Source organism: Ursus americanus, chromosome 9, assembly GCF_024610735.1.
Source record: "Ursus americanus isolate L20-20 chromosome 9, mUrsAme1.1.p, whole genome shotgun sequence".
NCBI lineage: Eukaryota > Metazoa > Chordata > Mammalia > Carnivora > Ursidae > Ursus > Ursus americanus.
Genome location: NC_142135.1, coordinates 46,918,168 through 46,935,755, shown reverse-complemented (window position 1 = coordinate 46,935,755; position 17,588 = coordinate 46,918,168). Strand labels below are relative to the sequence as shown.

Here is a 17,588-nt window from a genome sequence, read left to right as displayed (position 1 = left end):
AGAATCCTGAAATTGAGTTTCTGATATCTTAGCCAGAGTAAATTGTTTTAAAGATTTTATTTTTAAGTAATCTCTACTCGCAACATGGGGCTCATACTTACAACCCTGAGATCAAGAGTCACATGCTCTACCGACTGTGCCAGCCAGGCACCCCGACCAGAGTGAAATGTTAATGAAATTCTCTATTTAAAAAAAAATTTTCGATCCTTAGAAAAGTTGCAGGAATTCCCATTTCTTCACCTAGATTCAGCCATTGTTAACATTTTGTCACATTTGCTTTATCTTTCTTTACATATACTACATACAATATTCATATTATATTCCAATCATTATTTTTTGTTGTTAAATCTTTTGAAAGTAGATTACAGATACCATGACTCTTTGTGCCTAGAAACAAAGAAATTCTCTTATTTAGTCCCAGTACAATTATCAAATTCAGGAAATTGAAATTGACAGAAGACTATTATTTAACATACAAATGTTACTTATTGTCTCAAAGCTGTCCTAGATAGCAACCACTTTTCCCCCCAAATCAGATCAAATCCTGATTATATGTTTATGTGCTGCATTTAAATGTCATGTTTCTTTAGTTTCTGTAAGTCTGTAATATTTCTCTTGGCTCCAGGCACACTAACCTTTTTTCCTACAATGATCTTCAGACCTCCCTACATGTTATTCTCTCTATCAGGATTCCTTCCCATTCTACTATCTTGGCACCCTCCCCCTTACTCCCATCCCACTCCACTATTTCTTAGTTAGCTAATTTCTATTCATCTTTCTTTTTTTTTTTTTTTAGATTTTTTTTTCAAAGATTTTATTTATTTACTTGAGAGAGAGATCATGAGGTGGGACCAGCAAAGGGAGAGGGAGAAGCAGACTTCCCACAGAGCAGGGAGCCCCAACATGGGGCTCAATCCCAGGACCCTGAGATCATGACCTGAACTGAAGGTATACTGGGTACTAAAAATATAAAAATATAAAAAATATAAAACCATTCCCTCATCTCTACTTCTTTCCCTATTTTAGTAGAGCCAAAAGTCAGGAAGGCTGGGTATGGATATGGATATATATTCTTGAAATTTTGAAATTTGCAACTAAATTAGTGATATCTGAGGACTTTCACTTAAATGTAAAATCAGAATCAAAAGTAAAACAAGTTGTTTTTACAACCTTGAGTAAAAACAAAATAAAGCACTTCTCTTCCTTCTCCCCACTGTCCTCAAACCACAAGAGTCTTGTTTCTGTCCCTGCAATTTGATAAGTCTTTTTCTGTCTTTGTCTATCATTCCCCTGATCTCAGATCTTTGCATGACTTGCTCTTTCTTATTTTTCAGGTTTCAGTCAAGTATCACTGCCTTAGAGAGACTTTCCCTCATACCCAATCTAAAAAAGCTCCCATTTGGGACACCTACCTGGCCAAGTGGGGGGCAGAGCATGTGACTCTTGATCTTGGGGTTGTGAGTTTGTGCGCCATGGTGAGAATAGAGATTACTTAAAAATACAATCTTAAAAACAAAACAAAACCCCCCCTCCCAAGGCCCTCCCTGTCACATTACCCTGTATTACTTTCCTCATGGTACTTACGACTATCTGAAATCATCTCATTTGTTTTTAATAACTTATTGTTTGTTTTCCTTCTAGGATAGAAACTTCTGTCTGTCACTAGTTAATCACAAGTCTAGAACAATGCTTGGCACATAGTAGGCACCCAGAAAGTGTTCAATAAATAAATGAATGAATCTGCCCTTGCACTGATATAATTATTTAAAAGTGTTTCGTTTGCATTTTTTGGATTAAGTCTTTTTTTTTTTCCCTTAGGAAAGTCCTCATTTCTTTCATTTTCCATGGTTTTCTGCAATTTATTTTTTTTTAAAGATTTTATTTATTTGAGGGGTGCCTAGGTGGCTCACATGGTTGGGTGTCTGCCTTTGGCTCTGGATGTGGTCCAGGAGTTCTGGGATCTGCCGGCGTCTGGCTCCTTATTTAGCGGGGAACCTGCTCCCCCCTCTCCCTCTACCTCTACCCCTGCTTGTGCTCTCCAGGGAGGGAGAAGCAGGTTCCCTGCTGTGGAGCTCCATCCAAGAAACCCAGGATCATTACCTGATCCGAAGGTAGACACTTAACTGACTGAGCCACCCAGGTGACCCTGTCTTCTGCAATTAAAAAAAAATATATATTTTTTGGGTTCCTGGGTGGCTCAGTCAGTTAAGCGACTGCCTTCAGCTCAGGTCATGATCCTGGAGTACCAGGATCGAGTCCCGCATCGGGGTTCCTTGCTCAGCAGGGAGCCTGCCTCTCCCTCTGACCCTTCCCCTCCTTGTGCTGACTCTCTTATTCTCTCTCTCTCAAATAAATAAATAAAATCTTTAAAAAAAATATATATATATATCTTTTGCCCATTTTCCTATTTTTTAAAAATCAATTTATACTTAAATGCTAATCCTTCTTTTAATATCAGGTTTGTGGCAAGTAATTTTTCCCATGTGTTTGCCTATTGATTTTGTCCCTGTTTTCCTTGGGCATAAGTTCTCAATTTCTAGTAGTCAAATGTAGCAATATTTTCCATAGTAGCTTGTTTAGTTGTAGGCAGCATCAAATAGGGGTCAAGTAGGATACTTTGAAATTGGTTTACTTAGAATGTGACTTCAGGCAAGTAGACCAATTACTCAGCTACCAAATTTCAAGTTACTCAAACACAGTTTACTCATTTGCAAAATGGGTTTAATGGCACTAACTACGTTACGAAGTTGTGAGAATTAAATGAGATTCGGATGTAAAATGACTCGGGTAGTGTGCACGTTGAAAACTCTCTAAATAAAAATGGTTAGGAGTTTGCATGCTGATTTTTTTCCTGGTTCAGATAGTATTATAAATTTTCTCAAATATTTTAATCCTTTTATCCTTCTGAAATTTATTTTTGTGCTCCAAGCAACTCATTCTAATGTCTAAAATCAGCTTGGGGCTCTCCATAAGCAAGCGATCTCCTATAGAGCTTTGAAGCATCATACTCGCTGGGTGCAGATCAGGAGTCAGTACTGGGCGGTCCGTGGCTGTACTGGGCGGAGCTTCGCCTTAGCCCTACCCCTCCCCGCCCCTCTGCCCATTCGGCCTCGGTTCCTGTGAATCCCCTTGCCCCGGTTGCCCTGTGGACTCTGGCTGCCTGATCTCCACCCCTACCTGATTTACAGCACTAAGAGCGGGATGTGAGTGCGGGCCTCTCTTTGCTTTGGGGCCGGTGTAGCGGGGCCCCAGCAACCCACAGATCCCCTGGGGGAGGAAGAGAGCCCGCGCGGGGACAGTTCGGGCCCGCAGCCTCCGCGAGGCGGGGCCCGCACGGCCCTCGCGCTGGAAGTGCACCCTGAGCTCCGTGCGGCGGCGAAGAGGCCGGGGCGTGCAGAGGGCTCTCGAGCCTCAGCATGCGAAGTCCGCGGTCTGGGGAGGCCCGGGGCTAGCCAGCGCCTCCGGGAGAAGCCGGAGTTCGGGGCTCAGCTCTGGGCCGCGAGGAGCCTCCTGGGCCTGGCGTTCGTGCACCTGGGCAGGCGGTGCCCAAATCGCCAGCCTACTCCAGCGGGGAGGGTCGGGCCTGCGGCCCAGGGGAGGGTGACAGGCTTCGAAAAATCCGCAGCGCCCAGTGGGATGAGGGACTGGGTCAGGCAGGGTTCTGCGCTTTGAATCGAATGCCTGGAGGAACAGGGCGTGTTTCAGGGCAGCCGAGGGTTCCAGGAGAAACTGCTAGGTGGGGTGGGACAAGGTAACTCTTGCTTTCATAGTCAGAAGGTTGTGAGACAGGGTATCCTAAGAGCTCCTGTTCCGGCTCCGCTTCCCATATTCTTCTGTCTAGTGTTTTGGGCTCACTACAGCCAGGGACGTGGAGGAAGTGCAGTTGCACTGGTTTTGCTGTGCCAGAACCTCTGGGAGACCGAGCATATAGACCATTAACGTTGCGCTTGGTTGGTGATCCACAGTTTTTGCTTACCCTTGCTGTTACCTTTTTGTGGCTGCATCAATAAATCAAATAGAGAATCAGAAGGAATGCGGGATTGAACATAGCGATTTTTGGTTATAGTGATCCATAAACACTGTACTGGAAAATTTTTGTGTTAAGCTCATTTAATGCTCACAACCAAGAACTTAGGTGGTATTGTACTCGGAACTCAGATTAAATAATTTACCAAACTACACGAGTGCTAAATAGTAGTATTAGGGTTGGAATTCAGGTCTCTGTATGATTTCAGAGCATAGGCTTTATGGCTTCGTGTAAAGAACATTTCTGCTTGGGATAAGACAGATACCTGGGTTCCAAGTCTATGCTTTGACGTTTGTTAGCTGTGTGACCTTTGGCAGGTTACTTAACCTTTTAAGGCCTGTTTCTGCATTTGTAAAATAGAAAATACATCCTATGTCATAGGATTTTTATGTGAATTAAATAAGATCATATTTGTAATACACTTAGCAAAGTGCCTGGCACAAAGTTAGTGGTAAGCTAGGTATAGCAACATATATCTTGCTATTGTCATTAACTGGGGTCAGCAAACTCCAGCCCTGAGTGCTGCCAGCCAGAGCCAAGCAAAACTTGTGTAGGCATAGAGCATAGGTAGAGAGAAGCAGGAAAGGATAAGAAAGGAGAACTGAGAACAGATGACATATATGATGGCAATTATACCGAAACCAATAGATGAATCTGTGGTACCCAGGGCCACCTTTTTGCCTGAGATATTTTTAAAGGCAGTTCCTTTTGGCTGATGTTTTGGAAAAATGCATCCCACTCTGGGCTGAAAATATTCAAAGAAAGCAAGTTTTTGGGCCTGGACCATGCTGAGACTCTCTGGATGGGAGGGGGAGCTGAATTTCATCACTCCCCAGACTAAAAGGTGCCTGGCACAAACCTCACAATGAAGTGTGCAGTTAGTTCTCTTTCAGGATTTCTTCTCTCAGGTCTAGCTCCCGAGGAATGGAGAGGGAGAGGCGTTTTCAGGATGGAGGAAACAAAAGGATTGTCTTTTTTAGGGTTGTGTAATGACTGAACACCTCTCCTAATTTTCACTTATAACTGTAAACACTTTATAGACAATGGTCTTGATTTCCACATAAATTTAAGGCACTTTAAGCTTACACATATTCAGATTTTTTTTTTAATATACTCTTTCCAGTGCTATCACTGCAGTCCTGAATATTTCCTTTGCAACATCTGTTCAGATACGTAGTTCATACTGTATCCTAGCTCCTATCAATTCTTGGTATAGTGTTAGACATAGTATTCCCTGTCCTCCTTCTCTCTCGGTACTATTGCTGTGCTTTTTTCCCCTACTATTCTTAGAATGTTCTTTTTCCTTTTTCAAACATTTTTTTTAGTCAGTGACTTATTATGCTAGAAAATGTGCCTGTCAGCAAATTTGAGAAAGTTAGTGTTGGATATGAAATACGACTGAACACATTTTGACCTTCAAAGATCTGTAATGAGCCACCACTGATCATCAAAAGCATAATCTCTGAGGTAAATCTTTTAGCAGGGATCAATGACACCATCTATCGATGGTACTCAACAAGTTTGAGGAGCCCAGTCTTGGACATTCCTTTAATGTACCCACTATTGCCTTTACCCTACAGGTGAGCTTCCTTCCCACCAATGTTTTTCCTTTGTGTTCTTATTCATATTATAAGGATTGCTAATCAGTTAAAGGCCAACAAACAATTAGGTAGAATATGTGGTCGAAGATTTGTTGAAAGATTGGCTGAGAAGGAGGTTTAAATGAGCACCTAAAAGTATCATAGATTTTATTTAACTACATTACTTAAGTTTCTGATATAATCAAAACCCCCCGTCGTTACAAGTACATTTGGTAAAATGATGATAACTACATTTAAGTTGATTATGCTGGCTTAAATTTGAAGAATCTAGTGGAAAAATATTGGGATTCTTTTGGAGAAGCTGTATTCTTTTAGTATATAACAGATTATCAGTGGGCAATCATTTTTTTTGCAATCATATTTTTAAAAAAAACATTAAAGTCAGTGCATTACTGGTCAAATTTACCAACATAAATTAGATGGGTAGCATATTAATACAGTTTTCCCATGAAAAAGAGAAGGAAATGCTACATATTCATTTTAGCAAATCATTTTGAAATGTCCTCTTACCGAGTGGATGTATTATGTCTGGTTCCTGTGAAAATTACCAAAGCACAGCATGGTTGCAATATGCGTTTTCATCAGGCTACTTCAATTTTCTGAGCTTTAGTTTACTATTCCTCTGAGGTGGTAGTACATGTTAAAATAGATATCTGCAACTGTAAAGAGGAACTTGTTGGTCACATTTTCATCTGTTTAGGGATCAGGATTATTTAAAAAGAAGCTAAAATCAAAGCAAGTATTTCCTGCTTGTGTTGTCAAGATAAGCTTATAAAATATCTAGAATTGTACCCCACCTTCAATACTTCTTACTCCCCTCCCTGCTTAATTTTTTTCTTTAGCACTCTAACACCTAGCACACTATATATTTTACTAACTTGTCTTTTTAAAACATTTTTAGTGATATATTTTATTTAACCAAGTATATTTAAAATATGATCATTTCAATATGTGATTCATCTAAAATGTTATTGAGAGTTCTCACATTTCTTTTTCATACCAATCTTTGAAATCATGCTCAAATCATCTCAGAGGCACTGCATTTTAAATGCTCAGTTAGCCTCATGTGACCAGTAGCTACTGTACTGTCAACTAAGGGCTAGAACGCCTTGACTAATGTCCAGACCATCTACAAAATTCTAACTTCTAACAACTGAAGCTCTATACTTCTAACACTCTGAGGTTCAAGAGTGACTTTCTAGAATCCTGTGATTCAAATAGTCTGTAACTAACACTGTAGGATCCCTTGGGTCAAATAGCCTATGATTCCAATGTTCTAAGAGTCTGTGATTCCAACACTTCAGAGTCTTTGACCTAGATCAAGGGTCAGCAAACTCGAGCCTGTGGGCCAAATCTAGCCCATGGCTTGTTTTTATAAATAAAGTTTTATTGAAATACAGTTATGCCCGTTCAGTCTGTGGCTACTTTCATTCTACCACGGCAGATTGAGTAGTTGTGACAGAGCCCATGAGTGACCTCTTGACCAGCCGAAACTACAATATTTACTCTTTGTTCCTTTGCTGAAAAAGTTTACTGGCCCTCGATGTAGATATTCAAAGATTCTAAGATAGGTAGTGGTTTTACAGATGTTTATTTGATTGTTGTACTTTTATTTTATTTTATTTATTTGAGAGAGAGAGAGCACGAGCAGGGGGAGGGACAGAGGTAGAGGGGAGACAAGCTGACTCACTACTGAGCAGGGAGCTTGACACAGGGCTCTATCCCAGGACCCTGAGATCATGACCCGAGCCGAAGGCAGACGCTTACCTGACTGAGCCACCCACGCGCCCCTGATTGTTGTACTTTCTAACTCACACATGTGTTACATACACTTATATAATTCCATTAGGTTGATTATTTACGTTTTCTTTTTTTTAAAGTAGGTTCCACACCTAACATGGGGCTTGAACTCATGACCCTGAGGTCAAGAGTCCAGTGCTCTACTGACTGATCCAGCTAGGCGCAGCCCCCCCTTCCCCTTTTACTTATCTTTTTTTTTTTTTAAAGATTTTATTTTTATTTATTCGACAGAGATAGAGTTAGCCAGCGAGAGAGGGAACACAAGCAGGGGGAGTGGGAGAGGAAGAAGCAGGCTCATAGAGGAGGAGCCTGATGTGGGGCTCGATCCCATAAGGCCGGGATCACGCCCTGAGCCGAAGGCAGATGCTTAACCGCTGTGCCACCCAGGCGCCCCTTACTTATCTTTTTTTTATTGTCTTTCTCCTTATAGTGTAACCTCAGGAGGGCAGGATATTTGTTTTGTTCATTGTTCTCCCAATACCTCAGAAGAGGACCTGACACAGAGTAGATACTCTGTAAATATGTGTTGAGTGAATGAATAGTATTATTAAAGTGTTCATAGTTGGGAAATAGAAAAGGGGTTGCCAGAAAGTTAAAACCAGTTGAAATTTATGTGCTAAGTAACCATAAACGGAATATTCTTGAAATCAGGAAATGTATAAACATTTCAACAGTCCTTGCTCAACGTACAAAATTTTATTATTATTTTTTAAGATTTTATTTTTAGATAATCTCTATACCTAATGTGGGGCTTGAACTCACAACCCCTAGATCAAGAGTCACATGCTCTACCGACTGAGCCAGGCAGGCGCCCTTGCTTAATGTTCAAACTTAAATCTTGAGAATGAAGTAGTTGTAGTTGTTCCAGCTTTAAACTGAAAGAATTTTTTGAGTCATTGTTCACCATGAACTGGAAAGGAGCACAAAGTGACAACATGTGAAATGCCTGCTTGCCCAATTAAATATTGTACGTGCCCAGCTAAGAAGAGAAGGAAGGGAGCCGAGTTTTAGAAAGCGTGCTTTTAGAGTTGGGCATAGTTGGGTAGTAGGGACAGTGAGAAGTTCCCAACATCTAGAAGATTCCAGAAGGTGGGGAGGTCTTAAAAGTGCTCTGAACACCGAGGGACATCAGTCTCAGCAGGTTGATGTGCCTTTATATATCCAAACTGCCAGCCGCTTTATTGAGCCCTTAGAATTTTAACGTTTTTCAACTGAGCATCCTGGAATTTTCTGCTAGGGAACATAGCTCTGATTTTTATCAATGCCATTTTTGGTAAAAGATGATTCACTTTGTAGATACTTACTTTGTAGCTAATTTTGCCAAGATGCATGTTTCCTAAAGTGAGGCAATATTGAGATGTTGCAACTGCTTCTAACTTTTATTAACACCTCACGCAGTGCATCTACTATGAACTGTTCATTTGATAGGCTTCACAATATAATCAGTGACATTTCCAAAATGTGTGTAAAGCAGCCATTGGGATTAATAAAGCAGTCTAACCTGAAAGACATGTGAAGTAAACTCTCTAGCCTGCTATGAATCATAGAAGAACATCAATATAATCTCAGGAATTTTCTAGAGAAATCAAGGAAGGGGCCTTAGTTAATTGCTCACTCTGTAGCAGTAAGGACAGGGTAAAACTACACATACTTTCTGTGTTTAAAGTAAGAGTAAGGGACGCCTGGATGGCTCAGTCTGTTGAGCGTCTGCCTTCGGCTCAGGTCATGGTCCCAGGGTCCTAGGATTGAGCCCTGCATTGGGTTTCTTGCTTAGCGGGAAGCCTGCGTTCCCTTTGCCTGCCGCTTCCCCTCCTTGTGCTCTCTCTCTCTGTCTCTCTGACAAATAAATAAAATCTTTAAAAAAATAAAGTAAGAGTAATACAAAAGTATATCTTTTCCCAATTCTGAATGTTCAGGTATCAGCAATAGCATTGCAATCTAAATTTTATTCAGGATTATTCAAGAATCTGGAAATTCATTTAAAAAAATGGTGGTCAAAAGCTGGTTCCTGGGGTGCCTGGCTGGCTCAGTGGTTAAGCATCTGCCTTCGGCTCAGGTCATGATCCCAGGGTCCTGGGACTGAGTCCCACATCAGGCTCCCTGCTCAGCAGGGAGCTTGCTTCTCCTCTCCCTCTGCCTGCTGCTCTGCCTACTTGTGCCTGCTCTCTCTCTCTCTCTGTCAAATAAATATATAAAATCTTTAAAAAAAAAAAAAACCAAAACTGGTTCCTTTTGCTGCTGTGATACGAGCTGGGAGTTTAATAATGTGAGATTCCATGGATGGTAGTAAAACTCACTTCCTTATTAGGCTGCATGTACCTAATAGATTGGGCCTGGTGTTTTGTTTGTTGATATATAATACTTTTTGAAGTCATCCGGGGATAGAGAATTTAATTACAATTTCAAGCAAAGGTATCTAACTGGTGGGAAAGTATCTTAATATATATTTTTTCAGGTATAGCTTTTTGGGTAGTAGGAGATGGAAGCTGAATTTGGAAAATTTTATTCTTTTCCTTCCATTTCTCTTTTTGGTTCATATAAATTTTCTGCTATTTTCTACTTTTTTAATTTTTCTACTCCTTTAGTACCACTTCCTAAACAAGTTCCGTATTCAGTCTAATTAAATTAGTCATAGAACATTAACTAGAAGAGGCTTTAGGCATTACTTAAAGTGGTTGGCTGAACTCTTTTTTTTTTTTTTTAAAGATTTTATTTATTTATTTAACAGAGAGAGAGAGAGACAGCCAGGGAGAGAGGGAACACAAGCAGGGGGAGTAGGAGAGGAAGAAGCAGGCTCCCAGTGGAAGAGCCTGATGCGGGGCTTGATCCCAGAACGCTGGGATCACGCCCTGAGCTGAAGGCAGAAGCTTAACGCCTGAGCCATCCAGGCGCCCCTAATTGGCTCAACTCTTAGAAGGAACCTGTGAAAAACCTGAGGCCTAGAGCACTTACAGCACTTGGAGCATGTGTGGTAGGACTGACGCAGAACTACTCTCCATTTTGTCCCACTCCTGGTCCAGTGATCCTTCCTGTTGGTCCCTTTTTCACATTAAAAAGAAAATGGGCCCTTTTCTCTGTTTATATGCTTTAATGCTTGGCCTAATGCTAATTCTCTGTACCCATTTCTAGTATTCCATTGCAGGGATTAAACAAAATGTGGGTCTTTCTTTCTTTCAGATTTTATTTATTTATTTATTTATTTATTTATTTATTTATTTATTTGACAGAAAGAGAAAGTGAGAGAGCCCAAGCAGGGGGAGTGGCAGGCAGAGGGAGAGGGAGAAGTAGGCTCCCAGGATCCTGGGATCATGACCTGAGCTGAAGGCAGATGCTTAAATCAACTGAGCCACCCAGGCGCCCAGGGCATACTTTCTTAATAAATACAGGGCAAGCTTACTGTACATTCCTTTAATGTAAGTTTTTCCCTAGATGTTAAGTGTGGTATATTCCTGAGAATTAATGTTGCTGTCTTCAGAAAACACTGAGATCTTGTCCCACCATGTAGATCTGTGTATGTGGAGACTCTAGCAAGAAGAAAATGCTTTCTTAGCCTTAAGTAATTCACAGTGGAATGGGCTGTCTTGAAGAGGAGCTGCTGGGATGTAAATACAAACCATTCCAGTTCTTCCACTATTTGGCTGCTACTGTTTATTCTGGTTATCTTTGTTTAAGAAAGGTAATCATAGTTGTAGCCTAAAAATTAATCTTCTAATTTTATAAGATCGTATTCATTAATTTGTGCCAGGCTGACTATTTACGTTTGATATACTAACTAAAAAGGTATAGGGAAATTAATTAGAGAATATTGCTGTTATACTAGGTAATGATTAATTACAGGCTTTAGTGCTCTCAGTGCCTTCTGGCATGATAGGAAACAAATCTGGGTTCTTGTCCTGGCCTTGCTACTTATTAGCTTGTTTATCTGGGCAAGTAATTTAAATGTTTGGGCAAATTATTATTATATTTTTCTAATAGACACTGTGTGTTATTTTGAAAGTTAACAGTGTGCTGCATATTATTAATGTATTCTGGGGCAAACCAGATATTATCCTCATAGCTCTGGTATTGACCTTTTGCCATATTGTACTGAATTCCTTGTCCTGCCCAATTTACCAGGGGTTTTTGGGTTTTGTTTTTGTTTTTTATTTTATTTCCTCTCTCTCTCTCTTTTTTTTTTTTTTTGGTAAAGTTGAGAAGATAGCGTATTATTTGAAAACATTTTGAAAATTTTGTAGAAAGCAAAAACCAGAAATTATTCAGCTGTGTGTATTTATTAACTCTTTCTTTCCATTCTCCCCTCTCCTACTCTCTATCTTCAAGTTTAAGGGGAAAAAAAGAGCCAGTAGCAAGTGGCAACATGAATATAAATTCTTTTAAAATGGAGTATAGTTTTATTTTTTATTTTTATTTATTTATTTATTTATTTTTAAGATTTTATTTATTTGACAGAGAGAGACACAGCGAGAGAGGGAGCACAAGCAGGAGGAGTGGGAGAGGGAGAAGCAGACTCCCCACGGAGTAGGGAGCCCAATGCAAGGCTGGATCCCAGGACCCTGGGATCATGACCTGAGCCAAAGGCAGATGCTTAACGACTGAGCCACCCAGGCGCCCCTGGAGTATAGTTTTAATTCTCAGTAAAAATAGAAATCTCTAGGTTTCTTCTCCAGCTCCGAGGGCACTTTGATTGCTTCCTCTCTGCACCACGCACTTCTATATTGTTTGTGCTATTTCCGTGTATACGTGGATAGCTAGGTATTTTGCTTTTGCTTTGCATTCTTCCCCCATCCCACACAGAACACATAGAAGATACTCAGTAAATAATTATTGAATGAATGGATCTCCCCAATATGATTATAATGAGTTCCAAAGTCTTCTATGGTTGTATCATGTTTCCACTGTCCTTAGCATGGTAATGGGTACACAATAACATCTTAATGTAAACACTTGTTGATTGGACCTGGGACCTCCAAGTGGTGGCAGCTTTTAAATTGACTGGCGTATTACCCTTCCCCCACTTTTTTAGGGAAGTTGAGGGGGACACTTTTACTGTTCTGAGCCACACAATTTGAGAAACACTGCATGGGGTGTGTACTGCTGATGTAGCTGGGCCGCATTCCAGCTGCCCCAAGGTTACCCTGCTCGCTTTCAGTGGAGGTCATGCAGGATGCACTATGGATAGCAGTTAGTGAATCATGGTATTAGAACCAGAAGGAACCTTTGAGAACTTTGTGATGTTGCCAGCCTCCTCATTTAGTATCTAAAGAGTGAAGTTTACTAAAGACATGGGTGGCTGGGCACTGACTTCTCCCTCCCAATTGTTCTACGACAAATAATGAGTCACTGACACTGGCTCAGGCCTCCCCTCCCCCATGCACCAACTATGCAGTAGCCCAGGTAAACAAACTCTTCCGAGAGGCTTTAGGAAAATTAGCACTTATCTCTAAGAAAGGCTGCCTGCTTGGCAAATTAATTTTGTGTAAATCCCAGACATTCTTTTATTATTTTTCTTTTTCTTTTAAAGATTTTCTTTATTTATTTGACACAGAGAGAGAGAGCACAAGCAGGGGAAGCAGGAGGCAGAGGGAGAGGGAGAAGCAGGCTCCTTGTTGATCAGGGAGCCCGACATGGGGCTTGATATCAAGACCCCAGGATCGTGACCCGAGTGGAAGGCAGACGCTTAACTGACTGAGCCACCCAGGCACCCGTTTTTTGTTTTTTTAAATCAGAAGTGATAAAATCATGATATGAATGGAGAGGGAATGGCCATGGGAGTGCCCGTCTGGAGACCATTAAGTAGGCAGGTAGAGCTTCAGAAGACCTGAAGTAGTTGTGACCATGGATATAGAGAAGATTCTACACCCCCATAGTTGAGAGAGACTTGAAATTGTATCAGGCAGAATCTGCTTTACTGAGTAGATCTAAGGAGTACCGTTAAGGGAAGATGGGAAAAGAGAAAGCACACAAGACTTAAGAATTTTCATCTAGGGCATAGGCGTGACCATATGCTTTAAATTTCATGCATCCAGCCCAAATTCAATGATTAGGTCTTATTTTTTAATTTCTTTGAACTGTCTGTGTTATATAATGTTGATTGAGGAAAATTAGGGTTTCTGGAAGAATGGTTTATAGGTTTAGTATTTCCACGTGTTAATTGCATTTTAGAAACCAGACAATTCTCCAATAAATAATCTGTGTAGTAAGAAGCTATTGTCCACTCCCAGAGGCTCTTTCTGTCTTTTCTATCATCCTGCTTTTTGGGTAGTAAAATACGTAGAAGCACTCTTTAGTTGTACACACATATTCCTCTGCCTGGTCACTTATCCCAGCCAAATCTCCTATTTTCCATACTCAAAGGGTTCAAAACATTTGCTTTATTTTCTTCCATCATAAAAGAATATCCTATTACCCTTTTTAAAATTGTATATTATATGCTGAATGATGACACTGAAAGGAAATGAAAAGAGCATCATCGCGAATGTTGCTATTAACAAGGTTCCAGACCTGATTGTTTATGTAATTTCTTCCATTTGTCATTCAGCCCTAATGAGTTTCTAGAAAAAAATGAGGCTGCATTCAGAGTCATTTTCATGGGGGGATGCAGTTAATAGAGGAAATTTGTGTCCTAACAGCAATGTAGTAATGTAACTGTCAACAGTTTACTAAATAATCAGGTGTGTCTGGCATGTTTTTGTAGCTCTTGTATGAGCATTGTTAGGGAAAAAAAATAATGCTCCTCTGACATGTGTCTCCTTGCTATGACACTGACTTCGCACATAGATAGGATGCATTTTCTGTTGAATTCTCCCCATCCTTGGAACTTTGAGGGCTTTCCTTGCTGGTAGACACTTCTACATGTTCTTCAGGAGCTTTAAAAATCCTTACTCATTCTAAATCTGTCCACGGGGTACTGCATTATCCTGGGTACAGCTGACATACAACTTATAAGACTTAAACTACCTTACACAAAAGAAAAAAATTATACAACTAACGTTTATTCCATAGAGTCTATGTTAAATATGAAAAACAAGATGCCCAGCACATGCCCAATTTGTAAGTTTACTTAGAGTATCTCCATTTTCACTGATGAGGAAATCTAGGCTCAAAAAGTAATTTATTTGGGGGGCCTCCGGGTGGCTCAGTCTGTTAAGCATCTGCCTTTGGCTCAGGTCATGATCCCAGGGTCCTGGGATTGAGCCCCATGTTGAGCTCTCTGCTCAGTGGAGAGCCTGCTTCTCCCTTTCTCTCTGCCTGCTGCTCCCCCTGCTTGTGCTCTCTCTCTCTCTCTGTCAAATAAATAAATAAAATCTTTAAAAAAATGTAATTTATTTGGGGTCACACAGCTATCACCAGGTGCAGAATTCAACCTAAGTATTACTCCACATTTACTCCAAATTTGATCTTGTTCCTATACTGTGGTCATCTGTTGCTATTAGTGCAGCAGGAATTCAAATGACTTGATGTAGGACTTGCTGTAGGTTGGAATAATTAGAGAAATCATCATGGAATAGACTAGTAAAAAAAAGAAAGAAACATGGGATACATGGGAGAAGATCAGACCTGGAGGCAGGTAGTCTTAAAATAATAATAATATAATAGTAATAAACAACTTTGAAACACTTACTATGTACTTGGCACTGTTTAAATATATTCATTCATTTAGTCCTCACAACAACTGTATGAGAAAGAGACAGTTATTATTTTCATTTTGCAGATGAGGAAATCAAGGGGCTCTTGGGAGGTTAAGATTCTCACCTGAGGTCACACATTAAGTCAGTGTGAGATCCAGATGAGAACTCATCTGTCTGATTCCAGAGCCTATCATATGGGGCGATGAAGAGGAAGGGGCAAAGACCTGAGCTGAGGGGCACCTGGGTGGCTCAGATGGTTAAGCGTCTGCCTTCGTCTCAGGTCATGATCTCTAGGTCCTGGGATCGAGTCCCCACATTCTGTTCCCAGCTCAGCAGGGAGTCTGCTTCTCCCTCTCCCTCTGCCTCTTCCCCTGCTTGTGCTCTGTGTGTGTGTGTGTGTGTGTGTGTGTGTGTCTCAAATGAATAAATAAAATCTTAAAAAAAAAAAAAGACTTGAGCTGAGATCAAGAGTCGGACACTTAACTGACTGAGCCAGGTGCCCAGGTGCCCCAACACAAGTGACATTTTTTTAAAAAAGATTTTATTTATTTATTTGACAGAGAGAGAGACAGCCTACAAGAGATGAAACACAAGCAGGGGGAGTAGGAGAGGAAAAAGCAGGCTCCCAGTGGAGCAGTGAGCCAGATGTGGGGCTTGATCCCAGGACTCTGGGATCACGCCCTGAGTCGAAGGCAAATGCTTAACAACTGAGCCACCCAGGCACCCCCACAAGTGACATTTAAAAATAAGCCATTTCATCCTATTATCCCCAGTTTGAGAACTTTCAGTAGCACCTTCTTATCCACCCCTTGAGTCCTTCAGCCCGGCTCTCAGGACACCAAACTTAACCCTCTTCCTGTCCAGCTTGGTTTCCCCAAACGTGGATGCTCACTTCTGTGACACATGATGATGAGACGTCCTCACTGTGCCTTCTAATGTCTTGATTCTTTTCTGTCTCTGTGCTGTCTCCCTCCTCACCTAATGGAATCCTTCGAAACCCAGGGAATGTCAGTCTCACCCACACTCTTCATACTGTTAATTCTCCTCTGTCTGCTTCAGTTATTTCTCCTTGATCTTTATATCTTTGGCACATATTGTCAGCACTTTATATTTTGGCACTTAGTAATTTTGACAATGTAAGGTTCAAAACAAAGAAATCTGAATTTATAGTAGGTTTAGTTTTACAAAATACCTGGGTAGGGCATTTAGCAGGCAAATTGGGAATTTGTCAATTTTGTTTCTTATTAAGAAATAATTCTGCTTTTAGGGGCGCCTGGGTAGCACAGCGGTTAAGCATCTGCCTTCGGCTCAGGGCGTGATCCTGGTGTTATGGGATCGAGCCCCACATCAGGCTCCTCTGCTATAAGCCTGCTTCTTCCTCTCCCACTCCCCCTGCTTGTGTTCCCTCTCTCGCTGGCTGTCTCTATCTCTGTCCAATAAATAAATAAATTCTTTAAAAAAAAATAATTCTGCTTTTAGAAGGAATTTCTAGCTACTAAGAGTATGAAACCTACCTCATTATTCTCATTCTCCTTTAATTTAGGAATATTAAATGCTGGTATTGATTTTTGACACACATTGAGGATTGCTATGATTTTTAGAGAGTCTGTTAGAGTAATTAAAGATTTTCCATGAGACATGAGTTATTTTTGACAGCGCCAAAGGGCTCTTCTCAAAGTAATTCTTATCATTTCAGACCTGATTATGCATTATGTACAGCATAGATATCCTGTTTAAATATAACAGGATGACGAGTGGATTTATTCCTGTTGTCCCAGAATTTCAGCTCGTCTCAAAGTGGAGGTCAAGGGCATGAAATACTCCATATTCTAAGGATGTCACCAGCAGCTCTAGGGGAGGAGTTACCTTCTTACCTCCAGAACCTGTCCTACCGTCATCAGCCTCCACTACACTCTCAGACAGCTAAGTGGACTTTCAACCGAGGAATGCAATGCCTGTGTCCTCTTCTTGGTGACACCTGCAGTTCCTTTCTTTCCCTGGGTTTAGGGAGAAAAGCAGCTCACCCTCAATGCATCAGCAACTCTCAAGTCCAGCTCCCAAGTACTCCACTCTGTCCCCAGTCATCTTCATATATTAATTGGAGTTGGAGTGAGGAGGAGTGTGTGAAAGTTAGGCTGACTGTGGTATTTCTTAGCAAGGCTTGGGGAAACATGAGCCATGCCTATTTGTTAGATGCTCTCTGTGGAAGACTGGGTTTGTCTACACATTAGAATCATCCAAAGAGCTGAGGCCCAGGTTGCACCCCAAACCAGTTAAATCTCTTTGTGTGGGACTCCAGCATCAGTGACTTTGAAGACTCCTCAGGTGATTCCAATAAGCAGCCAAGATTGAGAACCACTGCTGTAAAATGTATGGGGATGGCGTGGGGAAAGGAGGGGGTGTTTGGGGTCTTTTACTCCCCAGGTTTGAATCGTAGACGAAACTTTTTTTAAAGATTTTATTTGTAAGTAATCTCGGCACCCAATGTGGGGCTCGAACCCACAACCTGAGATCAAGAGTCTCATGCTCCAC

General features: G+C 41.0%; 1 protein-coding gene across 1 annotated transcript in view; it reads left to right on the top strand.

The window, feature by feature from the left end:
- The first annotated feature begins 3,083 nt into the window (after nt 1-3,083).
- CPNE3 (copine 3) overlaps nt 3,084-17,588 on the top strand; it is a 50,327-nt gene continuing 35,822 nt past the window's right edge. Inside the window, exon 1 of the mRNA XM_045806020.2 lies at nt 3,084-3,203. The gene's annotated coding sequence lies outside the window, so the exon portion shown is untranslated. The remainder of the gene's footprint in view (nt 3,204-17,588) is intronic.